A 13223-nucleotide genomic window follows, 5' to 3' on the forward strand; every position below is an offset into this window, starting at 1 on the left:
TCATCCCCGATCTGGTTCATAACTATATATATATATATGTTTGTGTGTGTGTCTTTGAGCGTTTGTAATGTGTGTTCGTTGATATTATCGAGTTAAAGTCGACCTAAAATATAGACTTTTAGTATTCTAGTAGGATCTAACTAACAACATTTGAATACCATTAGATCTTTATAACCAGCTGTAACTAAGAAAATATTTCTAATTAAGTTTAAAGCATAAACTAGAATGAAAATGGCGTTACAAAAAACTTGGATGAAAACATATCAAAGCATCTCTAACTAAGAATTATATAATTAATTAAATAACCGCTTTATACCAAGATTCTTATATGATTATCAAAATTTTACAAAATAATTAAATAACCGTTTGTGTTGCTGAGTCTTACAGCAACTCACAATTATTTTATAGTTTGAAACGTACCATAATTAGTTCGTCATTCGTGTGCTTTAGAAAGTAGGCATAATATCAAGTGAACACCATGCCATAAAACTGAAGAACAATTAGGAATTAACCCTAATTTTTTTAAATATTTACAATCCTCTGCCACTACTTATTAAACCGTCGTTTTAAGTTTTTCCTAAACCACACAAAATAAATTCATGTCATTAGTTAACTTAATTACATGAACCCAACATCCGTTACCAAAATGGGCTTTGTTTACAAATATGTTTGGGCCGCAATACTAACTTTTATTGGATAAGTAATGATGAGATCATATAGTATATAGTATAGCGCAATGTTTTTTTTCCGTAACTGGTATAGCGCAATGTTAATAAATATGAAAAATAGATTACGTGTAGTTGGCGGTGCCCAATGTTTTCTTTTTGTTTTCCTTTTGTCAAGCCAATATTATTAAATATCAGATTAACTTTCATATTTAAAAATATATACACTGTACTTTACTTTATGTACAAATTTATATTTGATTTTTTATTTATATAGTCAAGAATATCTGAATAATTACGATATAAAGTACATAGAGGCAAATTTTTAATTAATAAAATCTTTAAAAAAAAAATTTATCACACAGTATATTAATACATATTAACACTTAAGAAAATATAATTACCTAACTCTAAAAAATATAATTACCTAACTCATCTATCTTTTTTTAAGAAAACAATTATGTGCACACTGTGTAATACTCCCTCCGTTTCTGAGTGTCACTTTGACACCTTTCATACAGACTAAGAAAGTGGCGGAAATATATGTAAATTGTTATTAATTACATCTTTCTGACCAATAGTATTTGAGATAAATAAAATTATTTATAAAACCAATGCATTTTGCAATTAATTTTCAGCTGAAAGTAAGTATAATTTGTATTAGAATTGTAAAGTGACACTTTTTGTGTAACAAAAAAAAAACTTAGAATGACACTTATTATGAAACAGAGGGAGTAATACATAGTTACACTTAAAAAAATATACTCCATTCGTTTCTAAATAGATAATGTTTTAAAGAGTTTTTGATGTTTCAAAATAGATGATGTTTTCACATATTAATGCACTTTTTTACTTTATCGAAAACTGTGTAATCAATGATATTTTGTAATTTGTTTTGTGATTGGTTAATAATTTTTAATTTCTATTTTAATGATATTTTTAAGATAAAAAACAAGTTTCTTAATAGCTGTGCACAATCCTAAAAATTCATGTATTTTGAAACAGGGGGAGTATATAATTGCATACCTGATCCAACACACATCCAAAAATCTGGTTATATAACACAATACAATAACCAAATATATGATCTAACAATAAACTAAAATAGCACAACGAAACCATTAAATGATACCATAAAATTGTTTGTTTTGAAATGTTTATGTAATTACTGAAAAATAAAACTCGCGCGGACGCGCAGATCAAAGTCTAGTATATATTTAACCTCTAAGTAAGCTACCTATATATGCATTGTATGTAAACAATGTTTTTTATTTAATAAATTTAACATTCATTAAAAAAATGCATAATCGGAGCTTCATTTCATTTATTAGGCCTGGAACTTTTATCCGAGATCCGGATTCGATCCGTGATCCGATCCGGATTCGATCCGAAAATCCGGATATCCAGAGAGGCCGAATCCGGATCCGGATAGTAAAATGTTGGATCCGTCAAAGCCGAATCCGGATCCGGATATCTTGATTTTTTAGTCCGGATATCCGGATCCGTAAATTTTATTAATAACTATTTTAAAAATAATAATATCTATATATAAAAACTAATTTTATTTAATATATTTTCATTTTTATAACAGTATATATAAATTTTATGTAAATTTTGTAATATTATACATAGAAATAATTAAAAACATTATATATATTTTTATTTTTAAATTATTGTTAATATTTTATATATATTAATATTATTTTTTATTTATTTTAAGGATCCAAATCCGGATCCGGATATCCGTCGGATATTATAATTTTTAGAAGGATATCCGACACCCGGATATTCGCGAACCCCGGATCCGGATAAGGATAGTAAAATTATGGATCCGCCGGATAAGGATCCGGATCCGGATATCTTAAAATTTTCCGGATACCCGATCCGTCTCAGGCCTATCATTTATCACTATTCAGAGAAAATGAAAAATATAGTTTTCTAACAAATTGCAAAGTAATAAATGGGAATGATGTGATAGAAAATGGTTTAAATCTCACAATAGCGGCTACTTCATGCATGCAGTTACAATTAAGATCATGTCTCATCATTTTATAGCAAGCGCCAAAAACTTATAATTTCTTAAATTGTACTATCTCCGTTTCAAATTAAGTGTCGTTTTAGAGAATTTTTTTCGTTACAAAAAAAATGTCGTTTTCGATTTTCAATGCAAAATTTATTAATTTTATGCAAAATTTATTTTTCTATTGGTTGAAATATGGTTATGTGTATAGGTAATAGTATTTTTTATAGGAAACATACAAAATTAATTGTTTCCTTAATCCGTGTGCCGAAACCTAAAACGACACTTATAATAAAATAGAACAAGTATATACAAGTAATTAAAACTCAACAAGTGTAAAAGGAATTGTATGCAATGAAAAGCTCCAAGTAAAATAAAATTGTTCGCGGGTAAAATAGTTAATACGTTTCTTGAATTACTTGGTTAAACGGAGAACCATAATGGTGGAGTAGTTATTATTTCCTGTGGAAGAATTAAAGATTCAGGACTTGTCTACCCGTTCCCATTAAATATATTGAAGAAGTATAAATGCATAGTAACAATTAATACACGTACTTTTATTTCAACGATAATTTTGTAAAACAAGTATGTAGAGATATGTGATTAACACTCAACCGAAGGTGACTTGCGTCTGCATGTTTTGCTATTGACTGCGTCTGCATGTAAACTGCATCTGCAATGCATAATTTGGATTTCTATAGAAAATATGGCAAGTTATCAAGATTTTAACGTGAATCTATTTGTAAGTTTTAAAACGTTTTCATAATATCTGCCTTCATATTTGATAATTGTCAATTGGCCATCAATGATATAGGCTTTGTGGTATATATGTTTCAATAGCCATTTGTGATTCGTCAAACCTTTCTTTAGGGTAGGAGTTGGGCCAAAACCAAGCCTAGCTACAAAAAACTCTTAGGTAGAACTCACTACAAAAGCTAGCTCATAATTAAATGTATCTTATGAAGCATTGTCTAATTCAATTTCCTATCAAATGTGAGATGTTTTTCATATATCCACATTATTTTCTCCAGCAAAATAATAATTTCGATCAGTATGTATGCCTCTTAATGACCCAACTAGGTTAAGATCCGCGCCTTGCGCGGGATCAACATTATATATAAAAATTATTTTATGTATTAAATATTTTTACATATTATGAAATAATTAATATATATTAAATAATTAAAGTTCAGTAACTATTAAATATATAATTAAATTGGTGCGAACATATAAATTAATTTTATTAATCCAAAAAATATTTTGTTTTATATTTGATTGGATATGTAATTAAATTTAAATGATACTAACATAGATAATATATTTTAGTATTCTTTTAATATTAATATCTATTAAATGATGATTTCTACTCATATAGTTTTTTTCGATCATTTATATCTTTTATAGAAAAAAATCTAAATTACTGATAACAAAATTTTCATTGTGGGATTAATAGTTTTAGTAATTTATAATTTAAAAAAAAAAAAGTTGTCAATGATCGTTCAAAACTTTTATCAAAAAAATTGTTCAAAGTAAATTTTGAAACTAAAATATTGTATTTTATATAGTTTATAGTTTAATTTAAAACGATATATATATATTAATCTTAATAATTAAATAAATTAGAATTTTTACTTATATAATTTTTGTAATCATTTGTATTTTGTCATAGCAAAATTTTTAAACCATGGATCATAAAATTTGAATGTGAGACTCTTAACAGTTTTAGTAATTTATAGCCGTTCGTAAAAATTCAAAATATAAAATATACATAAAAATCTAAATTTTTATTATATGGTTATTGTGGTTGTTTAATTTATTTAATAGTTTAAAATTAAACAAATATGATAGAAGATACACTATTTTTTTATCAAATCTTTATTATTCAAAATCATTAATTGCCATATATACTTTAGCCACATTAGCCAATTCCGTAAATTTTATTTAAGAAAATAATAAAGTACATTAATGATGAATTTATTGTTAGTTTAATAAAAAGCTTATTATATAATTAGATGGACTTACATATTTCTCTAATGATTCTAAGAATCATCCTAGTGATGACATGTGACTACAAAAAGAAGTTGTAATGCTTCTCAAATAATATATAGGGGATATGAACCTCAAATTGTACCGTACATAAACCATAATCATATTATTTAGATAATCTGCTATTCACATGGTGTTGATTGTTGGTTTTAATTTAGGATTATAAACAAGTTAGAATTTGTTCCCAAAAACACAAGATAGAATAAATTGGCAAAATACATCCTAAAATATAAAACCAGTTTTCAAACACATGACTCACCACAACATAAATTTTCGTTCCAAGAACCAGTCAGATGCGAGACAGTAAAACAACAGCAACAACAACAAGAGAGGATTGTCTGGAAGTATACATTACCTTAGAGAGATCAAGTAAGCAGGTCTGAGTTTATTCATAGAAGAAACTTGGGGGAGAATGAACAGCAACAGATTTAGAAATTACAGGATCGCCAACCACAATCATAGCCTTTTGTTCTTCAATTCCTCAAGCGGTTTCTTGAGAAAATCCTTTTGCAATAGGGATTGTTTCGTAGAATGGAATAAGGCCTTATCACTTTAACGAGTGTGTTATGAAGTGAACCCTGTTTCATTCCAAAGAATCCTTTAATCACTCAAGTTAATTAGGGTTAAAAGGAAGTCTCAAAAACTTGAATACTAGTTCTTATACCTTGGTGACAGAAAGAGCAGCTTGGATGACAAAGTTAGCATACGGGTCTTGAATCAGAACATCAAAATACGGCACAGAGACGAGTTCACGCACTATCTGAGGACGGCTCTCTGGACAATTTCTTAAGCACCGTTCCACCGTATGGCTACTGAATTTCTGCATGGAGAGCTCTACATAATGCCCTTTTAACTGCGCTAACACCATGGCTATCGCAGACAAATCCCTCAGATCTATAACGAACTGGACTGCATAGTTTCTGTATTTGATCAAGAAAGAAAGTTATCTAGAATGAGTACTCTCTTAGAAGCAGTCATCCTTGTGTCATAAGATACTGTTTATTACCCATAAGCTTTAGCAAGGAAGAGACTGTTTCTAGAGACTTAAGCTATGAGCTTCTCTCGTTGTTGTCCAGTGGAATAAGCAATACATTTTTGTAACACACAGCATCCATGTTGATGTGTCACCATATCAATGCAGAACCTTGTAGCATCTTCAAAGATGCACTATAAAGAGTGGAAGGAGAAACAAGTTTTCATGAGATGAAAACCATCTCCAATGTATTTTTCTATTTATGCTTCTAAAATAGCAAAATTCTATAATAAAAGTGAAGTTTACTCCAATGTATTTCTCTTAAATAGTAATATTTTTTAATTGTAGAGTAAAAGATAGAGAAATACTATTTTTTCTTCTATTTATAGACGGAAAATAACAATCTCTAGTTTATAGAGAAAAAAATAGTAATCTCTATTTCAGAGAAGAGATATAAGATGTGTTGGAGTAGATTTTATTTTTAAATGCTATTATAAAGGTAAATATGGAGAGAGATTATAAAGGTGCTATAAGTAGTGAAAATGAAAAAGGTCATTGTGTTTTTATTACCTCGTTATCTTGTGTACTAAGGCACTGCAAGCAACGTTGAATCACATGATTCCCATTCACATCCCTAACGAGACTGAGAAATCCAAGTCTCAAAGCTGACTTCACCAGAAAAACCTGCTTCTTGGTTTTGACTGTTTCTACTAATCTCTGGACAACTCGAGTACTTAAACACACACACAAACACACGAAAACAATCACACACAACCTTAAACCTCATATCAAGTTGATTATATCAGTAGTCTCTTACCCGTAAGTGTTAAGGGATATCTGGACAAGCCATCCAGGTTGTGCAGTAACGATAAGTATGATCTGCATTCTTTATTCTTCATTGCATACATCTAACATTTTCTGCATCAAAGAGTTCCCAAAAGGGTCCGTCATCACCTCAACAACGTGTGGAATCACTTCGTTGAAAATGATCATAGAATCTAGACAAGTTCCATCTTCAAGGATCCTCTGCAAGGATCTGCATCCATGGTGATCCTTAGCCATCAAGTAGACGTATCCCTCGATACCAGATGTCTTAGGAAGACTCGGATAATTAGTGTTACCACCTTTTGGACTAGAGTATGATGGAGCAGAGTGATGATTGTTGAGCTCGAACATACTCTTATTTGGTGAAGAAACCATGAATCTATCAGTAGTTAACGTCATTTCTGCCATGTTGTAACCAAGATTAAAAGAGCTCTCTCCATAGCTCTGAAAATTAGGAACCAGTGAAGCTTTATCAACAGAAAAATCAGAGGAGACTCCAAAACTATGGTGACAAGTCTTGTCCTTATCTATGATGTTGAGACGATGGAGGCTCTTACAAAGTCCCGACTCGTTGTACTCATCAGCAGCAGCAACAATACTGATGTTGTAATGCTTCATCTTCAGGTTCCTATCAAACGGATGAGAAGCGAAATGAGACGAACCGTCTTCGGAAGAACAGAGTCCGTTAGAGAAGTAACTCGAACTGGAAGATGAGTCTCCAGGGAAGAGACTGTAGTGATTCCATGAGGTTTGCATATGAGAAGAAGGTGAACGTGAGGGAGACGAAGCTTCTTCTCCAAAATCACTTCTCTTCATCATCTCTATCTCTCTGCTTCTCTTTCTGTTTTTTTATAAATATATAATAGTAATGATAACAGATAGAATAAATTTAACATACAATGCGATTTTACTATGCTGGATTTTCTCATTATGTAAAAAGTAAGATTACAGAAAATTAGTTATTGGGATTTATATGCCTCAAATCAAACTGTTTATTTTGATTTTGAAAACACTTTCACTTAAAAGAAGAGTATGGCAATATGCAACTGAAAAATGAACCTCTAAAATCTATATACAATTTATTCTTATTGAGGAAAATAAACCCACGAATTAATGAGTTTATACAAAACTAAGCACACACAAAAATTTATTTGTGTGATGAGTTTATCCTCGCTAGTTTTGTTGATTAAGAAAAGGCACCAATAAGTACTAACCTTTTTCTCTTGTGAACTCTTGTGGTTTGGGAGCTTGACTTATATTCTTGTGGAGTTGAAGAGTGCAAGATGATTCTCCATTTATATATTCTAAGAGGATCGTCTTGCAACATTAAAGTATTAATATTTTTAAAAAGTTAAATTGTGTAATCAAAATTTAGCTTTGAAAAAGATGACAAGTAATATTAATGTCTTTCACCAATTTTAGAGTCTTATGAAAATATTTTCACTTTTTTCTTCTCTTTTCTACTTTTATTTGTTTATTAATTATTTTTTGGTGAGAAACTCCCGTAGCTGTCAATGTGGATAATATAAATGCTATAAACTCAAAATAGTTTACAAATTTTTAATATTTAAATAATATTATACATATACAACTTAACACATGTGAAAGAATTTCTCAAAAAACAAACATAGTTACTTTCATAGAGGTCTCCACTTTCTTTGTTTAGAGTGAAGACTTCCGTAAAAGTAAGATAGTCACTTTCATAGAAATTTCTATCTTTGTATTAGAGTGGAGACTTCTAGGAAAGCAAGATAGTTACTTTCATAGAGGTCCCCACTTTCATATTAGACTATCAATAAATATTTCAACGTTCAATATCTTATACATCATCTTCTTTTTTTTCTACATCATCTTCTACTTTCTACCTAATAATTCAACACCCACTATTTTCGTATATTCTAATGGTTTATTGGAAAAAAAATTCAAACACTCTCTCCTATATTTTTTTCTTTCAATATTTTGTTTTCTTTTGTGAATACATATTAACAGCTATTGATTGAAATTAAATTACAATAGTTAAGAGTTAAGAAAATGTTTAAAATAATTTTTGAAAGTAATTTCAAATGTTTCATTTCACTGGAAAAATAGGAAATATAAAAATGGAGTCTAATAGAACAATTACAATAGAAATAGATGGATTTATTCCTATGTTCAAATCAAATGAAACGGATCTTTATTTATAGATTATAAAAATTGGTAAACATATTGTAAAACTATTTAAAAAATATTTTTTTATGAGATAATTGATCTGATCTCAAATAATTCAGACAAAAACAAATCAGAAATCTCCATAGCCAATAACTTAACGATAAGTGGCCATTGATGGCTCCACTTTACGGATTCAACAACCCTATTTAATACACGTCGGATTCAGTTTATTTTTGAATAGACCGTTGTATTTTTTCAACTATTGAATTTTTTATTCAATAGCCCACTTCAGATAGTTTTAGAGTGGATACCTTTATAAAAATAACATAGATATTTTCGTAGGGGTCTCCGCTCCGAATTCCACACATTTTTTTTATTGGTTAGAGACCTATTAGAAAACTCTACGATACTGACGTTTTAGCAAATATTATTAGAAAAAGAAGCTAAAAGAATCAGGTACGAGAAACTATGCTAATTGTTAGAGACTATTTTCAAGTTATCTACGGTTAATATTTTTATATATTAAAATCTAGTGGATGCATTCAATTTAGAATTTGAAATGATTTGGATTTTAATGCATTTTAAATGATTTTAAATGAATTTTGAATGATTTTAAATGAATTTTAAATGAATTAAGTAATTTTAAATGATTGTATATAATACGGTAAAAACGTATCTGCCACTGCTGTTAGTAGATGTATTTTATATAACTTTTTAACAATATAAATTTCTGACTATTTTAGTCGTAAAAGTTTCAACTACATTAAGAAACAGAACCTTGTATAACTAAACATTAAGAGCACACAATTTTCAGAAGCGAATATAAATAAATCGTTTACATTTTGTTTTGAAACTTAAATCGTTTACATTTTTTCGAAGACATAAAGCTGTTTTCCGAATCATGTTATGATTGCTACTAAAAATCAGAAAATCACATTTTTCAAAAACATATAATATTTATCCATTTTCAATAGGATATTGTGTATAATACAGATTTTGAATCATGGAAACAAAAAGACGTTAGTAAATATAGGATACTTATATGAATATCAAAACAATTGATTAATTGTTGAAATCAATTTAAATTCAAACTTTATTTTGTAGACATTAATATTTATTTACTTACTATAACATTTTGTAAAATAATATTCATTTAAAATTATGTTTAAATAAATATTATAATGCATAGCTTTGGAAACCTATATTACAAAATATGCTAAATACGTATGCTCCATGTATTATTATTCTTGGTATATGAATGTACATAATAGTATAAAATTATATGTCATGATACTTAACAAAAAAAAAGTAAATTGTACAATAGCATAACAATAGAAATAAGATTCGAACTTAGGTCATCTCCAATCCAAAGGCAAAACACCATTGTAATGTAATTTTTAAACCAAAATCTCTCCAACCCAATTCTAAACAATCACTCTATTTTAGAATGAAAGTAGAGTACCACACAAAATTTGATGTGCTGCTATTCACAACGCTAATCACTTATTTTTATTAATAAAATAAATTTAAATATCAATGGCAAGATAAATACATATAAAATATAAAATAATATATAGAATTAATATATTACATAGTTTATTTTATTTTATTATTTTAATATTATAATATTTCAAAATATTAAATATTTATTAAAAAACAAATATTTTCGTTTGATAAATTTTATGCAGTTTAATTAGATAATAAATTTTATTTATTATATATATTTTATAATAATTAATTTTCTAATTTAATAATAAAAATTTTGAAAAAAGGTTAGGTGTAAATATATGTGTTCTAGATGGAGAAGAAATTTTTTTTTGTGTTAAAACTTCACTAAAGTGGTGTAGTTCTCACACCAAAATAGTGTTATAGGTTGAAGATGCCTCTAGTATTAAACCTAAAAATAATTTGAAATCATAACTGGTTTAATTGAAATACAAAAGGTGGAAAGGGAAAAAAGAGATTCTTGTTATTGAAAGTGTAGATTTAGTATTAATATATATATATAAATATCAATGGCAAGATAAAATATATAGAATTAATATATTACATATATTGAAATAGTTTAGTTTATTTTATTATTTTAATATTATAATATTTCTAAATAGTAAATATTTATTAAAAACAAATATTTTCTTGTGATATATTTTATGCAATTTAATTACATAATAAATTTTATTTATTATGTATATTTAATAATAATCAAATTTCTAATTTAATATAAAATTTGAAAATAAAGTTTGGTGTTAAATGTGGTGTTCTAGATGGAGAAGAATTTTCTTAGTGTTAAAACTTCACTTAAATGGTTTAATTCTCACACCGAAATGGTGTTATAGGTTGAAGATGCCTCTAGTATTAAACCTGAAAATAAATTGAAATCATAACTGATTTAATTAACATACAAAAGGTGGAAAGGGAAAAAATAGAAGAGATTCTTGTTATTAAAAATGTAGATTTAGTATTAATATATATAAATTTAATCTGCTATGTTCTTAGTGAAATGATCCGACTATGATTCTTGTACGATGGATTTTTAAAGTGACTATATTTTAATATAGTACTAGATTTTGATCCACGCTTTAAAAGTGCGAGTATTTGTTTCTTTGCAACTTTCATAAAAAATGTGTCAAATATTTGTAAGTTCATGTTTTATATATATTATTATTAAATTTTCATTCAAAATGCGGTAAAGCATTTGGAGTTCAACGTTGTAGAAATTTGTTCATATTTTTCACATGGTAACAATATTCCCCTCTTTGAATTCAAAAACTCGGCAGTACCAGTTTTGCAGCCGGAAAAATGCTTAACGGAGGCTACCGCCGCTATTTTGGCTACTCGGCACAATAAATCTGTAAGGATTTAAAAGGTCGATTGAACATAAATAAATGCTATCACTCGGATTAATTGCCGAAGAATAACTAATTTTTTATTGCTTAAGCCCAATAGAAAAGATAGGCTTTAGGTTTATTACAGCCCATTTGATTTTACTCAAGCGAAAGAGCATGCTATATTTATAGTAATCATTCTTGTTGATGAGTTTCACAAAGTTTTGATGCGGGTCTCAAATATATTTAATGCGTAAACAGTTATAAAGATTTCATGTATAAATTATTTCCTATTAACTCGTGAATATATAATATTCTAAATTTTGTTAGCCCCTAAAATCTTGCTAACCACGATTTATATCATATTATTTATTTTAAAAAGTATAAACAAAGGAAACAAATAGTAAGAAAATTAGAAAGTGTGTTAGGTGATTAAATGTTCTCAAATGTACAAAATACCCTTAATGAATGACACAATTTTCATTGAAAAGTAAGGATTTTTAGGGAAAATTCTCGAAGTGTAAGCTGTTTTAATTGTATAGATATAGATTATGCTGTGATTTTTTAGCTTGCTACAAATGCATAGTTTACAAAGAAAAAAAGATAAAGATGTCAAAGAAATTTATTTATGTTTAATAATGTGGCCTCGTTTTCGCTAGAAAATTATTCGGATGGCGCCCGTTTAGTTGATTATAGTTTCTAATTTTAGTTAGTAAGAGCATTTCTATTTTCACTCTATTTTTAACACTAAAACTAGATTTTGAATCCGCGCAACCGCGCGGATATTGCCTTCATTTATATATACAAAAATTTATTTGATCTCATTGCCTTCATTTATATATACAAAAATTTATTTGATCTCATTAGTGATATATATGAATGACATTAACAATGTAGCTAAACGTTTATATGACTTTTCAAACATAATAATTTTATATTTTGTACGATGTAAATTATTTGTTTCAGATCGTCACATGTATTTTGTCGTTTTTATTATATATTTATTTTATTGGATTTACATTTTACTATTAGACAAATTGATATATAACATATTGATATATCTATATTAGGGGACGCAAAAAAAGTTTTTAAAAACTAAAAAAAATAATTCATTGTTTAGTAATTTTATTTGTATTTATGACATTTTTTAATATTCATGTACAGTAATAGTTAAACATTTGGTATTAGTTATTTATATATATGATAAAATGAACTACTAAATATTAAATGAAACATTATGTGTAATATTATATATAGATGGATTAGTGATTATTAAGGTATTTTTCATGTTTAAGATATCAAGAAAAGCGGAACAATATATTATGATTTAAGTGCAATTTAGAAAATATAATATGTCAAATATTACATAATATTTTTGAGAAATTTTTGGATTTACCATATATTAATAGTAGACGATTTTGGAAACTTTTGTAGAAATAGTATATTAGTGATTTTATTAAAATATGAATAAATTCTTGCATGATTATGTTCAATATTCATATTTCATTATAATGAATATTAGATTTTAATCCATACTTTCAAAAAAACATGATTATTTTTTATTAACAAAAAATATATTTGTTTATTTAACTTGTTTCACATTGTTTATTGTCTTATTTTCTAATAATTTTTAATTCAAATGAGGTCATTCATTTCTAATGTGTCTTGTATTGATCAAATGTTGTTTTAATATTGGCTAATGGAAATGAGTTAATATAATT

General features: G+C 27.4%; 1 pseudogene; it reads right to left on the bottom strand.

Moving 5' to 3' along the window:
* Positions 1–4938: 4938 nt before the first annotated feature.
* On the bottom strand, positions 4939–10220 carry LOC106394781 (annotated as a pseudogene).
* Between the last annotated feature and the right edge of the window lie 3003 nt (positions 10221–13223).

The sequence above is a fragment of the Brassica napus genome, chromosome C7 (assembly GCF_020379485.1).
Source record: "Brassica napus cultivar Da-Ae chromosome C7, Da-Ae, whole genome shotgun sequence".
In the NCBI taxonomy this organism is placed as follows: domain Eukaryota; kingdom Viridiplantae; phylum Streptophyta; class Magnoliopsida; order Brassicales; family Brassicaceae; genus Brassica; species Brassica napus.